General features: G+C 37.5%; 1 long non-coding RNA gene across 1 annotated transcript; it reads left to right on the top strand.

Moving 5' to 3' along the window:
• The first annotated feature begins 7,974 nt into the window (after positions 1–7,974).
• LOC130735397 (uncharacterized) lies at positions 7,975–11,077 on the top strand. Its single transcript, XR_009018435.1, has 3 exons — positions 7,975–8,547; positions 9,326–9,443; positions 10,631–11,077. It is a non-coding gene; the product is annotated as an uncharacterized LOC130735397 (long non-coding RNA).
• Positions 11,078–17,548: the final 6,471 nt, after the last annotated feature.

The raw sequence follows: 17,548 nt of genomic DNA, 5'->3' as shown, positions 1-17,548 counted from the left end.
GCACGTTGGTCCGCAGAGTCCAGGCAGTCCACAGGTGCCATACCCACAGGCAGGCGAGCCTATGGAGACCGGAGAGCCTATCCCAGCAGTACCAGTCACCGTGGTGAGCCCACAGGGATCCCCAGATCAGAGAGTTCCGCAGACCCAGGAGTCTATGGGATCTCTTCCACCCCGGAGGAACTTGTCTTGCTTTCGGGCCACGGCCCGCAAGCGAGTGAGATCCCCTAGATTCTCCCGAGATGCCAGGATTTACCGTCGCAGATTTCGGAGAGGCGAGGCGTCCAAAGTCAGAGCAGGGTCCGACAGCAGAGCTAGAGTCAGTGCCAGCAGCCAGCGGGGGAGTCAGTGAGGAGGATTCGGAGGAGGAAGATCCGAGGGGATGAAGCCATCTGGTCCGAGTTTCTTATGATGATGATGATCTATGTTTCCTTTCTGTATTTTGATTTCCTGTACCAGACTATGTGCTTGAGGGCGCTATGTCCTCTTTATGTGTTGTCTTTTTATTTGTAGACTTATGCGGTGGATCCGGCCACCAACTATGCATGTTATGTATGATCTGTGTGGTTTATATCGTTATTCTTAGTAGTCTTAGGTTAGGAGGTCGAAATGCCTGGGGATGAAAAGGGAATGCTCAAGTAATCTTTCCTCTTGCGATCCCGACCTGACGAGATAATAGTGAGTAGAAAAAAAAACTACCCTAAATTACGTTGCGTACTCACTCCTAAGTGATGGAGTAAGGTGAAGTCGTCACTTAAGGTGGGAGACACCACACTTTTCAAGAAATTGCAGCATTCTGATGAAAGGAGCTTCCATCTGAGTCCATCTATTCTCACTCTCCTCATCTGATTCACAGGTTGTCATAATGCTTGTAACAACTGGATCTTCATCAACTGAAACCAACTTGTTTTCACCTCTTTGTACAGCTCTTGTATCCTCTTCCTCTTTCTCTGAGTCCACCCTTCTCTTTTGCCTGTTTGCTTCTCTGGAAATGATCTTTTTCATGAGCTTCCTGAATTTTGCATCTTCAGCCTTGCTAGTCAGATAACCTGGAGGCATGTATTTGTAATGAGAACACCAATTGTAGCAATCATCCTTTGTTCTCTCACCTTTCATTACAACTTTATCTGTTGCATTTGTTACTTGACATCCATACTTGCTGAAAGTCACATTCAAATCCAAATCATAAATTTGGCTTATACTGATTAAGTTTGCTGTCAAACCTTCTACAAGCAATACTTCACTAAGTTCAGGTGAAATTCTACTGTCAAGTTTTCCAGATCCTATGATTTTTCCTTTGACTCCACCACCATAAGTTACATCTCCTACCTGCCATATGTCTGGAACATCCACTATCAAAGTACCAATCTTCTTTCAATGAGACTTCCACAGAGGTAGAGCCAACAAAAGCAGTCAAATTGCTTTTAGGCCTCCATTCTTTCTTCTTTGATTTGTAACTCCCAGACTGAGATGTCTTAGCCTTTGGATATCCATGTAACCTATAACCATGTGATCTGATGTGACCATGTTTTCCACAGTGATTACATTTCCCTCCTGAATTCCCTTTCTTCTGAACATGAGATGTCTGTGGATACACATGTTTGACCCCATGTTGAGACAATTGGTTTGACATGTGAAATTCAGATTTCCTCTCAGCAGGTACAAACTGATGAGTTGTCTTTTTGAAATCATTAGTTGTGGAATGATTCTCATATCCCAACCCTTTCAGGTCTTTGGTAGTCTTTCCTGATTCTAGCATCAAATCAAACATATCAGTACCATTATTTAACATACGTACAGATTTGATCATACCTTCAATTTTGGATTTCATAACAGACACCTCCTCCTGAAGATTATCATTGATACTGAGAAGGTCTTGCTTTTCTTTACGTAGTTTCTTCACAGTACTATTCGGCTTCTTACCAAGGTCACAAGCTTCATGCCACTTTTTCAGTAAGTCCTCATAGTTTTCAGCTAGTTCTCCTCCTGAGACATCCTTATCACTGGAATCTACCTCTGAGTTACACTTCACCGTTAATCCCATTACAGAATTTTCACCTTCATCTTCTGAGTCATCATCAGACCAGGTAGCCACTGATGACCCGAGGTTTATTCTATGTTTATCGAGTCCTTCTTCGTTTCTTTCTTTTCCTTTTTGAGTTCTTTATTGAGCTTTAAGTCAAGTTGAGTCCCTTTTTATTTCATAATTGCATCTGCACTAGTTTAGGTGTTTTTAATCAATTTATTTAGTCTTTTTATTAGTTTAGTTAGAGAGTAATTCCTATGGTCAGTTTTGAGCTGAAGTCCTTTGAATTCATGAGTGTTGATTGCACATTGGGGGTTTTATTTGCTGAATTGAATGAAAGGATGGTGAATTATCATGATTAATGACATGTTCCAATGAGTTACATTGTTGTTTTGATGGTTTCTTGAGATTCTTTTCAGGTTTGATAGGTTTTTGATGGCTAATGATGATGGTTGAAAGCTAAGTTAAGAGCCATGATGATAGGAGAAGTGGGAGTTACAAAATTGAAGAAAAATCAGATGAGCCACGCATGTGCGCCATGTATCCCACGCACATGCGTGGAGCTACTGCAGGAAAAAAATGATGCCCACGCATGTGCGCCGTCTGATCCACGCACATGCGTGGTGGCAAAATCTGATGCTGCGAATTTTGCATTTTGAGCGTTTTGCCCACGCATGTGCGTGGAGGAGGCCACGCACATGCGTGGATTACCGCTGGAAACTCTATAAATAGGGATTTTGTTATTTCTTTTAGGGTTCTTGTAACTTTTTGAACAAAACTTAGAGGTTTAGGTTCTTGGAGCTTGTGGGAGGCTTCTCTGCCCTCTTCTTTCAGGTTTTTATTCCTTTAGTTTGCATTATGAATTCCCTAGCCATGCTTGGCTAGTTTTCTTTGTACTTTGGGTGAAGTGAACCTTAGTTCTGATTATGGTTTAAACTTCTTATTTTCTTATATGAATAAAGTTTCTTTTCCATGTATCTTTTCTCTGAATCAATATTCTCTTGAGTGCACACAAGTGTTTTTCTTTCTTCTTGCACAACGGAAGTTGGTGAGGATTAAGGGACTTGGGATTAGATTGATTTGTTTGCTATCACTTAGGAATAAGGGTAGAAACTTATTGTGTTGGCCTGAACTTATAAACTTCATTCTTCAATTGAATTGACTAGGCACTAAGGAATTAGGTTTGGCAAATGAAATTGAATGTTTTACTTGATTAAGGAATTAACAAGTAGAGGTAGAGGCTATAACATCATGGATAAGGATTTTGAACATCATATAAGAATTTGATTTGAGAACCATAATTGGACTAAGTGGAGCTTTGTCCAAGGTACTTCTTTATCTGAATTATAATTCTTGCTCTTCATCACAAGTGTGTTAAACACAACAAACCCTCAAACTTATATTGCTTTCTTTTTCACATTTTGAACACAAAACTCTTAGAAGCAATTGATGAACAACTATCCCTGTGGTTCGACAATCTTTTGTATTACTTCGATCAATCCGTACACTTGCGGAATTGCTATCAGCCACCATTCCTTTTCCTTGCTTCTTTAGAAAAGTAGCACATTCAGATCTAATGTGGCCATACCCTTCACACTCATGACATTGCACTCCTTTTGCTTTGTTAGATTTGTCTTCTTTCTTGTTCTTCAGTGCATTCCCTGAGTTCTTGATGATGTCTGGCCTTTTGTCTGAGACATTTGGTCTGGCTTTTCTGTCAAACTTTCTCATGAGCTTGTTGAACTTCCTACCAAGCAAGGCTATGGCTTCTGACAAATTTTCATCTGGATCTTTGTCACTTTGATCTTCATCCATATTGGACACAAAAGCAATGCTCTTGTTCTTTTTCTCTGGCCTATCATTCAGAGACATTTCAAAAGTTTGTAGTGATCCAATAAGTTCATCTACTTTGATGCTACTGATATCCTGTGCCTCATCTATGGCAGTAACTTTCATGTCAAATTTGTTGGGTAATGACCTGAGAATTTTTCTGACAAGCTTCTCATCTGACATAGGTTCTCCCAGAGCAAAAGAAGCATTAGCAATATCACGTACACGCATGTGAAACCCAGAGATTGTTTCTTCCTCCTTCATCTTGAGATTTTCAAACTGAGTGGTTAGCAGTTGAAGTCTTGACAGGCGAACTCTAGTTGTACCTTCATGAGCAACCTTGAGAATCTCCCAAGCATCCTTAGCAACAGTGTACGTATGAATCAACCTGAACATGTTTTTGTCCACACCATTGAAAATAGCATTAAGAGCCTTAGAGTTTGCAACAGCTTCTTCATCTTCTATCCTGCTCCAGTTCACTTCAGATTTGAGTTCACTAGTAGAAGTTCCTTCTTTGGTTTGTACTGGATGAGTCCACCCTTTGAGCACTGACTTGTACACCTTTCCATCATAAATAGATCTGAGAAATGCAACCATGCGAGCCTTCCAGTAGTCATAGTTTGTCCCATCAAGCATAGGTGGCTAGTGAATTGAACCCACATCCTTGCTGTTGTCCATGATACCAGAAAAGTAAATCCCTGGAGCTCTCCTAATCAGAACAAGGTGCATGCTCTGATGCCAATTGAAATTCTGGCACAGCGGACAGATGTTCTACCAGATGTCTAAGACATCTTGTACAACATGATACAAAACAGTTAATTGAATGTGCAATATAAAGAACATAAACAGAGACAAGACACACGAGATTGTTAACCCAGTTCAGTGAAAAATCACCTACGTCTGGAGGGTTTTCACCCAAGAGAAAGATAATCCACTATTCAGAGAAATTGAACACAAAAGGTCTTAATTGAACTGCCCCAGTTCACAGCCTTTTCTACCTTTCTCTACAAGTGTTTATTACTTAGTCCTCCCCCTAAGTATGAGAGCCCCTCTCACTTTCTCTCAATCACTACCGCAGTGATTAATAGCTCACAACAAGAGCAAAGACAGATCTCATTATCAAACAACAAAAAACTCAACTCTCAGCAAAAGAATCAATACATGAATAAGCTGAGAGAACAACAAGTGTGAACACAGACAAGAGTAAACCCTAGGTTTCGGTCTTCATATATAGCAGTCATTCAGGCATTGTCTTCGATGGGCTTGGATGAGCAAAGGTCCACACAACACTCAGGGAGTTACTAGGAAACAAATCTGCAGAAAAGTCTTCAATAATAAGTTTCCTATTTCAGAAATAAAACTCCCACACAATCTCAGATCAAATCATTGAAACCGATTTGATCACATAGAATATAATCCTTGCATGGCGCATAGAAGCTTCCAGAAATACCCTAGCTTGATCACCAAGTAATCAAAACGAAGCTTCACAGAAAACCTAGCCAACTCATTGCAGGTTTCGCAGGGACAAATGTCACAGGCAAGATGTTGTGACATCGGGTTCGACATGTTGGCCATGGCAAGAACAATGGTCTTCACTGAGCATTTCCCTAACATAACTACTCTAGGGGTTATACCCTCTCTCAATGTTTATGGCAAGAACAATGGTCTTCACTGAGCATTTCCCAAATTGTGCTAATAAGGGGGAGTAATGTGATTGTGTAGTAGTAGTTTCTGTTGCTGCTATTGTGTTTGTGGTTTGGTAACATCTCTGTACTATAGAGAAGTTAGCTGTGTTTGTTTTCCAGCAACACCGTGTTGCTTAAGGTAAGTTGTTGTGTGGTATGCTCAGCTGAACTCTGATATCTGCTATGTGTTTTCTGAGATTGGTTGTGTTCATAGCTGCTGATGATAGTTATGTTTATGGAAGTTATGTAAGCTACCTTGATATATTCTAGTTGCTCTTATTTGGTGATTCAAGCTGCATGATGTGTATTGAAGAACTTTATGGTAGTGGATTGTATTAGCTAAAATTTGACAAAGGGGGAGATTGTTGTTCCTTTGTTAAGGTTGTCTACATTTTACGTAATGTGTTACATGTGCAAAGATGTCGGACAAGTTGTTTTAACATCGTGCTATGACATTTGTCCCTAGAAAACTTTATGTGTACTTCGCATATTATTGTGAAGCTTTGAACTGATTACGTTGTAATCAATTTAGGGTTACTGTTGAAGCTTTTGTGCGTCGTCAAGGAATATATCAAGTGTTATCAAACTCGGTTCAAAGGGGTTTGATTTGAAGTTATTTTTGGAAGTTTTTGTCTGCACCTTAAAACACAGTTTGAAGATTTTGTGCAAATTTTATTACTGGTTATTGGAAAACAATGCTCCTGATTTGTGTATGGACTCTTTGTGCTTTAAAGCCCATCAAAGACAAGGTCCGAAAGACTTAGTTGCTAGGTGTGCTTCGTGTGTGTGATTATGGTTTATACCGAGTTCATACTGTGTGTTCTCTTAGCAGCTTTGTGCCTTTGTGTTAAATTAAGAGTTGTTGTTAGTTGTGTGATCTTGAGATCTGTCTTTGCTCTCTTGTAAGAGTTCAATCACTGTGGCAGTGATTGTGAGTGAGAAAGTGAGAGAGGCTCTCATACTTAGAGGAAGGACTAAGTAATAAGCCACGAGTAGAGATAGGTAGAACAGGCAGTGAACTGTGGCAGTTCAGTTAAGACCTTTTGTGTTCTTGATTCTCTATAATAGTGGATTATCTTTCTCGGGTGAAAACCCTCCAGACGTAGGTGAAATCGCACCGAACTGGGTTAACAATCTCTTGTGTTTATTTTAATATTTTTGTCCTTAACTTGCTTATTCATACACTGTAATCTCTCGAATGTTATACAAGATGTCTTAGACATAGAACATCTGTCCTACGATTGCCAGAATTTCATAAAATATGTTGATTTCTCCTTCCATTCCAAAGTATAAGTTTGTTTTAGCATTTGTATCAGGTTTCAAAGTAAATGTGTTTTGAAACTAAAAGGATTTTTTTTACTTTCTTCCTTTTATCCACTTATTTAATATTATATCTCTTCTTACCACCTTTGTAAGACCCAGGATTTTAGAATTAAAATTAATTAATTAATTTCCACCTCACGCATAAGATTCTGTTTAAGCGTGAGCGGAACTCGACTTATGTTTGATGTTCGGATTAGTATAATGAGAAAGGAAGTTCACGGAATGACTAAGAATAGTTTTATAGTCGCTATAGGTGATAGCACGAGCCTTATTCACTTCCGCCTTAGGCAAAAACGTTAGTAAATGACTAATCTGCTCTTAAAGCACTGTAGAAACGATATTCAAAAATATTCAGAGGAATATAAGAATTTCTCCTATTTCTTTCCTTGACAAGTGTTTCGACACGAAACCCTGGACTGTACGAACGACCGATTTCAATTCTCGGAAGTTTGCCGAAACTGAATCCCTGATAGCTCAAGAACCTTTAAATAAACGGTCGATGGAGACTTTTTCCATTCGAAGCTTCAAACGAAGATTCCATCCGCATAGCCTGATTTCTTTCGACGTTTCCAACCTTTCTTCAGAAGGAAGTTTCTTCATCCGACGTCAAACGCAAAAAGTAGTTTTGCGGCATATTTCAACCCATACTACGTTCAAGCTATTTTCTCACTTAAATGAACCAGGAACAAGTATCGACATTTTATAGAGAGATACTTAACTCTGATGCATAATATGACAACTTCATATTTGTTCTGATCGTCTCACAAATATTCTTTAGCTCAGTTTTTACTCATTTCTTTGTCCATGGATCATTTTAATTTGCTCAAAGTGATCCAAACTTATATTTCATTATTTCATAGAGTCTCTCATAATTTTTGGTATAGTAATATATCAACTCTATATTTTTCTCTTAACTTTGTGAGCTAAATTCTTCAGTGTCTAAATCAATTCGTACCGGTTTTATAAATATCTTCCTTAAATATCTAATAATCCATCCTCATCCTCTGTGACTCACGTTCACTCCCTCCTTCTCTTTCATTGTCACGTTTCTTTCTTTCTTGCAGCAGACCATAATCTTTCTTTCTTATTCTTCTTCTTCTCTATTTCTATATATATGTATATATCTGGTACCACTCTCTTGTCCACTCACGCTGCTCTCTTTCAATTCAGATTGCATTAGCATTCATTACAATTCCAAATTCTCTCTTGTTCACTTTCATTTTCTCTTTACAGCAAACCTCATCATGTTCCATTCTTCTTCTTCTCCCAAACGTTCAGCAACTACATCACCAATTTCTCCTTCTTTTTCCTTGTATGCGCAGCACCTTCATCACCTCCTTCTCATCTCCTTCCCATCACCATTAAGACACCATCACCACTTCTCTTTTCTCGTTCCTTTTCTCCCCTGCTGCATACTTCATGCTTTTTCTCTTCCTCTCCACGAGACCACCATCCCCATGAGCCACCACCACACACAAAAGCTCCAACCATGGCCACTTCAAACAGCCATGAACCCGCGAGCACCACAGCCACCGCTGGTCACCATCACCATTTCTTCTTCCTCTATCTTTTTCTCTCTTTTCCTTCCCCTGGGCAGCATAAAAAAATGCACATCATGGTCCCTCTTCCCTCCCTCACGTGATTTCTCTCTTGTGCAGCACCATGTCTTCATCTTCCTATTCTATGGTAAAGTCTCTTCTCCTTTTATCATGTTTTTAATGGGTAAAGTTGATTTTTGATTTGTTATGCTTTTTAAAAAAAAATGACTTCCATCCAAAGTGCTTTTACAAATGTTATTCCCCATCATCGGATCTATGGATTTCACCGATTAGTTTTCTAAAAAGTTTTTTTTTTGAGTTAAGTGATTTTGAGATTTTAATGATTTAATTTAAGCCTTGATTAGTTATTTTTAAATGTTAAAAATGGTGTTGGAAGTGATTTGGGGAAAAATGAAAATTTATACATAGGTATGTAGATGTGACCGAGCCTATGGCATGTGTTTTGGGTTTGGAAAATCAATTCTGAAACTTGTTTTTGTTTAGTGAGAATCATAAGCTAAGTGTGAGGACTAAAAGTTTATTATGGGAAAACTTTAGGATTAAAACACAAGAGGTTGAAGAGTTTTGGGTTAAACTTTAATTATAAAAGTACTGGGGTTTATTTAATAAATTTAGTAAAGATTGAGGGCTGAAAAAGAACTTACTTTTATGTGAGGACCTTTTCGTGATTATGTGCTTGTTAGGGGACTAGGGTTGAATTACTTAAAAGTTGAGGAGTTGTTTTCTAAATGGGCATTTAAAGGGGCCTTTCTTTAAAACTCACAAATATTTTATCTTTGGACTTTAGTCCTTGGAACATAAAGTTTGTGCATTTAGCCTAAGTGAGCTAGAAAGATTGGCCAAGTTTGTTCTGAAACTTTAGATGTGACTTTAGAGGCTAAGGTTTAGTATGTGAACTTGTGAAGGGTACGAAGGACGAAAGCGCCTTGCGACGAAGCTAAGGAATAAAAGGAAGCGAGCCGACACGGGAAAGAAAGGATGTGATTGGATTGGAGTTGCAGTTTAGGAAGAAAATTGGCTAAGGTAAGGGTAACTCAGTTTTAGCGCGTCTTTGAGTCTTGCATGCTATTATCGCACTGCATGCGTTTGAGATGAAGGTGTTTAAATTGATTGGCATTTGATTATGACTGTTGTGTTGAACTGGGAAAATGTTTTCTGGAGGCTTCGGCCGAGTGAACTTATTGAGACGTGTGTCTCCGTTTTCTGAGAGGCTTCGGCCGTTTACTGGTTTCTGTCATTACTGCTTTCTAGTGGATATGACAGGGTTATGTTTTACAGCATTGAATTATTGATTCATCGCTCCATAGAGCTTGATGTGTTTGTGCGGACATGGAACTGAATTGACGAATGCTTGTTGATATTAAGAGTAACATAGGGTTACTCTGTCTTGATTATTGGATTTGAAATTGTTGATATTTGTGCATATGCGTTGTTGGACTGTACTGTGTGGCCTTCGTGGCGTTATTAAGTGGCGATCAGGAGGTGTGTCCTATGATTGTCCCGTCTTGTGAGACGCTAAGTAGCGATCAGGAGGTGTGTCCTATGATTGTCCCGTCTTGTGAGACGCTAAGTGGCGATGAGGAGGTGTGTCCTATCATTGTCCCGTCTTGTGAGACGCTAAGTGGCGATGAGGAGGTGTGTCCTATCATTGTCCCGTCTTGTGAGACGCTAAGTGGCGATCAGGAGGTGTGTCCTATGATTGTCCCGTCATGTATGACGTTATAAGTGGCAATGAGGAGGTGTGTCCTATCATTGTCCCGTCTCTCGAGACGCTATTCATTGACTCATATTGTTGGTTTTATTGATATATGATTTGAGGTTGTTGTTATTTGATTTGATGTTATATTGTTGAGATTATTGTCATATGAATTGATTTTATACCGTGGAGGTTGTGGATATCTGAGCTGTTATATGCTGTTAAGTTGATGTCTGAATAAATGTTACATTGTTAAGTTGTTGATATCTGAATTAACATATATGTTGTTAAGTTGTTGATAACTGAGTAGAAATATTGTTGAGGTTGTTGATAGTTGATTTAAATCTATATTGTTGAATATATGTCGTCATCTATCTTGAATTAAGTTGCTAGTTTATGTGCCATGCTAAGTAATCAAATTTGAATAGCATGTTTTTCCCTTTTATACGTGGTAATGGCATGGAGTTAACCCTTTCTATTTGCTACTTGTTGTTTGGGCGCTTAACGCTATTAGGCGATGGAGGACTGTCGATGAAACTTGACCTTTGCACGAGTCGGAGCTGAAGACTTGAAGATTAGTGGAAGACACGAAGAATAGAGTCGGGTTTAAGGTTAGAGCCTTGGGTTAGAGAGCTTACCGTTATTGGTTTAAGCTTGCCTAATAATTTTTAGGAATTTGCATTTGAGATTCGGGTAGGTTCCGATGCATTGCTTTCTTGCGGTTCCCCGGTGTGGAGATCGTAGGGAGTAGGTCGTATTAGGGTGTCGTGGCATAACAGATTCCTTATTGGATCTGATTTCATTCGTTAGATTTGTAGTTGTGTTCTTTCGTTCATACATTCGGGAACTTGTCTTGGTTAAGGCTTGATGTAGATTTTATTTACTGTTGGGTGTAGGCATTACATGTTTTGAAAACAATTCAAAAGAAAAAAATATTACTCGCTTTATAAATTCATTTGGAAAATATTGCATATTTAAATTAATAGGTTACTAAAGTGACACCCGAAAATCGGGGCGTTACAACCTTCAATTTTCACCAATCACAATTATTACTATCTACTTAACCAATAATCAAATTTCTCTCTCTTTGATATAACTCAACTTTCATTTCAAAAATAAAATATAACTTAACTTTAAATAGAGGTATTTCAGTAAATATTTTTGAAATTATGAGTTCTTAATATCCGTGCGTAACCTTAAACTATTGGGAATTGTTATATCCACCACCCCATATCTATTCATACCACTCTTAAAAGTGAGAAAATATTAAAATGCCCTTAATGAAGAAAAAAAACATAACAATTATCCACCACCCTATCCTCACACCCTCTCTCATGTTTCTTCCCTCACCAACACCACTCGAACCCATACCCATCTTCATACCCATCTCCGAACTCAACCTCCATCTTCTCTTCTCACCTTTTTCTGTTGTCGTCATAGTCACTCATTCCCATTTGTCCGTCATCGTCACAGTTATAGTAGTTGTTTTCAGATTTGTGATTTTTTCTGCAACTAAACGTACTTTAGAGTGCGTAGATAACACACTTCAGAGTGTGTGTCTCACGCACTCTAGATTGTGTTTAGTTGCAGATTTTGACAGATGCCTGCTTGTTTAAAATAAAAGAGATTTAATCTAGTAAATCAAAATTAAATAATAACTTGTATCAGATGAATTTAAAAAATTATTAGACCACCATAGTAAATCAAGATAGAATATTTGAAAACTTATGGTGGAATAAAAAAAAATTAAATTCAAAATAAAATACCCGAAGAAGGAATTGTGTCTGAGACACATGTCTTATGGTGAAGCGATAAGCGTGCAATTACTTTATTTTTCTCTTCCACTTTCTAGTTGACTCCGTCTTGATCCGAGACAGCGGAATAATTAGTTTTCAGGACTGCAAGAAATCCTTACCAGACGCAAGAATTTGCATTTTTTTACTGCATAGTTGAGCTCAAAATGGTCCTGTTACCTTAACCGAGAAATGTCAGTCCCAAATTTCTTCTAGAAATTAAACAGGAAAATAAAGAAACAAAGTGTGTTTCAAGCACACTTTAAAGGGCGACCGTACACACTATAAAGTGCGACAGAAACGCACTTAGGGAGTGCGTGAATAACGCACCTTGAAGGTGCGAGCGAATTTTTTTTAAGGACCTTTCGGATTTTACGAATATAAGGGTGGTATGAATAGATGTGGGGTGGTGGTAATAACAAATCCCTAAACAATTTAATTTTGGGGGTGGGCGTAATGTTTAGAAAATGTTTTGTTTGAAAATCTTAAAAAATGTTGTTTTCATTTTCAGTGGAAATCAAATCGAAAATAAGAACAATTAAAAGTAGTGAGATGAAACACGATGTTAGTGGTAGTAGGAGTAGTGATTATGATTTTTTTTTGGAAAAGCCAAGATGTTGTATTTATATAGCACAAGGGTGCAAACCCAATTACAGAGAGGTAGTGGTTGTGGTAGTGGGGACAATAACAGTGGTGACAATAATGACAATGGTGATGGTAGCAAGGTTATTAAAACCGGACCGGTGATCAAACCGGTGAGAGTACTGGTTCAAGGTTCATTGGTTCAACCGTAGTTGAATCGTGGTCCAACCGGTATTACCGCTATAAGTTAAAATAATATTATTCTAAAATAAATATATAATATATAAGGTAATATTAAAGAAAAAAATAACATCTATAGCTCCATATCATTAATAAAATTATAAAACACAATTACACAATTAAAATAGTAGGTCCAAAATAACAATAGACATATTTTTATTTATAATTCACATTATATCTTCTAAGAAATAAAGCAAGAGCTTGTACATAACCCACTAGTAAAAATTAAAAAGGCTAAAAAATAATTACATATAATATATTATTATCAATTGTTAGTTTGTGTGCTATTGTAACTTGTAAGTTGGATAAGAACATGTAGAAATATGAATTACTCCCTCCGGGTCCTATTTATAAGCATGAAAGAGAAGAAAAATCTTGGTCCTTTTTATAAGAACCAAATGAAAGTTTGAACTATATTAATTATTTTTTTTCAATGATGCCCTTATTAATTCTAGCTTGTAAAATGTGTCTCATTAATTATTCTCTCTCTTTCCCACTTTCCAACACTAATAACAAAGGGTAATTTTGGAAGTTTATTTTGATTCAAGACATATTTAATGCATTTTATCTAGTTTAACTACATTTCTTAAACTATGTGATTTTTTTTTTGCTGCTTATAAATAGGACCGGAGGGAGTAATAAACTTTAGTCGAAAAAATGAATACATAAAAAAGAAATTAAGCAAGTCAAAGTGGGCACCAATACCATAGCCAATTTTGTGTCCTTTTATATGCTCCAGCGAGAAGAAGGAAAAAAAGATTCACCCTTGGTCAAACTTGCTCTCGTTTTTAGTATGTTTTAATTTCAAAAAAAAAAAAATCAAATTCCAAGCTTTCTCATAAATGTGACACAGCTTGAGATGCATATATAATAATTGATCAATTTTGGAAAAAGATAAGCAGTAACTGCCGCAGCCCGCATGAGTCTTGGGAAGCAGAAAAATTTATGTTTTTAATATAATTTTCTGAACCGGTCTAAACCGGAAAACCACCGGTTTTGACCGGTTTTCCCGGGTTTTGACCGGTTTATCCGGTTGTTGACCGGTTTTCTTGCAGTCTGGTTTTAGGGTGATTTCAGACCGGTAACTGGTCCGGTTCCTGGCTGAAACGGTCGAACCGGCCGGTCCGGTCCGGTTTTAATAACCATGGATGGTAGTGATGGAGGTTGGTGGTGGGGGTCGGTTATGAGTTATGACGGTTGCGGCGATGATGATGATGAAAATGAAAATAAAAAGCAAAAGCATATATGTTTTCTAAACTTCGAAAATTAGAAAATAAAAAATTATTTTCAAAAATTAAAAATGGAAAATAAAAATAGAAAATATTTTCTCAAACCAAATATACCGGCGATTTATGTGTTTTATAGGCCTCGACTACCAAACCCTCTTTACGGGCGTGTTTTGTTTATATGAGTTATTTTGTACCTAGGCCCAAGTCCATGCTTTAGACTTCTCTATATAAGGAGGAAAATACATTGACCAAAAAAAAAGGAGGAAAATACCACTTGTATTACTTATGTGCATCTTCATAATGAAATAGATAGGTTAAGAACTCTCCTCCTAGGGAGATTAATTTTTGAACACCCAAAATACTTTTTTTCCTTAGATAGACGTCTCTGTACGATTCTTTCCGAAATCAAGTTTTTCAAATTTTTAATAGTTCAATTTCCGGAAGTGTATTCACGAGGAAAAAGTATTACACTTCCGACAGTGTAATTCACAAGAAAAAGGAACTCTACCTAATAAGTGTATATTGATGCATTTTATGTGTGTATTTCTAAGCTTCATTATATACATTTTTGTTCTTAATTGTTGTGATTTAGGGTGCCCACTAGGGTGGGCAACTTTGTTTTTGGTCCACCGGTGCACCAGGGGTAACCACCATTGGATCTGAGAATCTTAAAATGTTTTTTAATTGGATGGATAGGATTGGTTGGATGCTAAAAGGGTAAAAATATAATTACAACCCCTGCAACTTTCGACCAAAAAAAAAAAGCCCCCCGCAACTCCTTCTTCTCCTTGATCCACCATCTTGCTGCATCGGAGGCCACATCACCACCACCATCAACCTCGCCGACGCCGACGTTTCCCTCTCCCCTCTCCAGCATCCTTTGTCTTCCCACATTAACAACATTAACAACACCATTAACAAGATAGAGGGAACTCAAACCCAGAAACAACAAAAAGAGAAAAGAAAGATTGAATTTTTTAGTGGAAACCAGAAAAAATAGACATGGAAGACATTGATCTTTGCTGGTTTATGTTGCAGAGGAGAAAAAGATTGAAAAAGAAAAAGAAGCATAAGAGAAGATTGAAGTGGATATGTTCGAGCTTTTGAAATCCCGATACCCAGCATCGACATCCTCTCCCTCGATTCAGGAAGACACAACCCAATTCGATCGGGTCTCTTGGCGGCGGCGGAGGAGGCTTCCTAGAGTCTTTCAGTTTCCAGCTACCGACGTCGTCGCCCTTTAGGGTTTCGCCGAAACTGGTCAGAACGCAAGAAAATTCCCAACAACCCCCCTCCCCCCCCAGAAAACAATCTAGAATCAAGAAGAACCCAAGTTGAAAATCGAATCTCTTTGGAATTCAGAACGGCGTTGAGCTCTGTGGAATGTTGGGTTTCAATCAGTTATCGCATAGGAGAAGAAGAAGAAGCATAGAAAAAAGGTGGCTGCATAGAAAAAAGGTGGCTAAAGCAGAAATTGTGTGTCAACTGTTAACCGAACATGGGTGTGTTGGATGTGAAGTTTTTTCCAAATAAAGGGAGCAATATTCACGAGATCGGAGGAACGAGACCTTCAACGGATCTTGGTAGTGAAGAAGAACCGTGAAAGTGGGGAGAGGAAAGTGGGAGGAAGATGGGGAGAAAGGGTAAAGTCTGAAGTGCCCTTAGTGTAAAGTCTAATTTAACCCTGGTGCACCGGTGGACCAAAAACAAAGTTGCCCACCCTAGTGGGCACCGTGATTTAGCCATGTTTTGGCCATTATTGCTTATTTGGATTATTCATGGAAAAGTGCTTAATTCTACACTTTTAGTTTCTGTGATTGTTTTACTAGAACAAGTTTTTTCTGGAGCTAGAGTGATCTAACTGGGGAATGTAATATATCTTTGGAAAGCTAGAAGAAATCTCTACGACTTTCATGTTCAGCCAAATTGCAGAAAATGTCTCTAGCTTGGTCAGAATTACTTTGCAGAGTTTTTGTCGCTGATCTTGCGAGGCTGGAACAGTCTAGACTAAATTGATCATAACTTGGGCTACAAGACTCGGAATTGAGTGTGGTCAGAAGCTACGAAAAGATGAAATATATATTTTGAAGATTCGGCCATCTACAGTGGTTCGTACAACTCTGAAGTTAGCAGACCTGTCAGCACTTTAATAGCTTCTTTGGGCCCAAACTTGCATCAACTTAGATTAGCTTCTGAATTAGATAAGAAATAAGTGAGGTTTAGGCTCTTGTTAGGCACCTCACTTCATCTCACCACACCTCCTATTTCTCCCTCTTTTATAGTATGAGTTGCTAAACTCTTTAGTTTGTCTTAGGATTTTTAATATTCTTGTGTTTACAAACTTGAGGTTCTAGTCTTAATGCAAATTCGTTCTTTATTAATTATCTTCATCTCTGTCTCTGAATCTATGGTTTGCATAAATCTGTCGTTTTAGAAATAAGGGTTCATGCATGATCCCTTAGTTTGTCTTAATTCGTAATTGTTTCATAATCACTTAGTTTTTGGAACTGTGAATTGATTTCTCTTAGTTAATTAATTCTCACAAATTAGGGAAACAATAAGAAGGAATTAATCTTTTATAACCAATGAAGGTTTGTTGCACTTGAATGTTATAATCCGATGACTAACGATATCTCTCTTCTGAATCCTTTAAATACTTTGACACGCATCACGACAGTATGTTTGTCACTACCGAAAGTTGAAGTTCCGGAAGCTAATTTTGGTTAACTTATGGAATTTCAACTTCTGGAGGTGTAAATATTTTTACTTCTGGAAATATAATGAACCACAACAAAATTTACACTTCTGAATGTTTATGTTTTGAATGCTAATTTTTCACTTAAAGACTTTTAACTTCCGGAAGAGTAAGGGTCTGTTTGTTTGCAGTTTGCAAAACAGTTTTCAGTTTTTAAAAATTGAAAATTTGTTTGATGCGACCTGTTTTCAAAAACTGTTTTTGAAAACAATTGTCATTTTCAATTTTTAAAACTAAAAAACCAAAACAGCTAAAAGATGTTTTCAGTTTCGATTTTTAGTTTTCAGATATCATGTCATTCAAACTGTTTTCTTCTTCTAAAACTGTTTTAAAAAATTGTTTTTAAAAATTGTTTTAAAAACTGAAAATTAAAACTGCAACCGAGTTTTTTGCTCCCGGAAGTTCAAGTTTTTGTAGTGTAAAATTTTTTGCTTCCGGAAGTTTAATTTGCAAAATAAAAAAAACAATTCCGGATGTTCAAACTCCGGAAACTATTTTTCACTTACGAAATTTTAACTTTCGGAGGTTCAAGTCTCGAAGCTATTTTTACTTTTGGAAGTGTAAATTTTTTAATTTAAGAGTATTGTGGAATTTCAAACTTAAAAAAATGTTGGGTGTAAACAATAGAGAAAAAGATGATGTAAGTACGGTGTCAAGTTTTTTTACACCGTCAATCAATTAGATTTAAAGGATGTGTCACGTCAATTAATGAAATTAAATAAAAAGAGATATTTTTTAACAACATTGAAATCTGATTGGTTGATGGTGTAAAAACACTTTATACCGTCAGTGCATAGAAATTAAACTCTTAACAATATTACAATGTACTGGTA

This window comes from Lotus japonicus, chromosome 2, assembly GCF_012489685.1.
Source record: "Lotus japonicus ecotype B-129 chromosome 2, LjGifu_v1.2".
Classification (NCBI taxonomy): Eukaryota; Viridiplantae; Streptophyta; class Magnoliopsida; order Fabales; family Fabaceae; genus Lotus; species Lotus japonicus.
The sequence above is the reverse complement of the archived record's forward strand: the minus strand, read 5'-3'. Positions and strand labels throughout refer to the sequence as shown.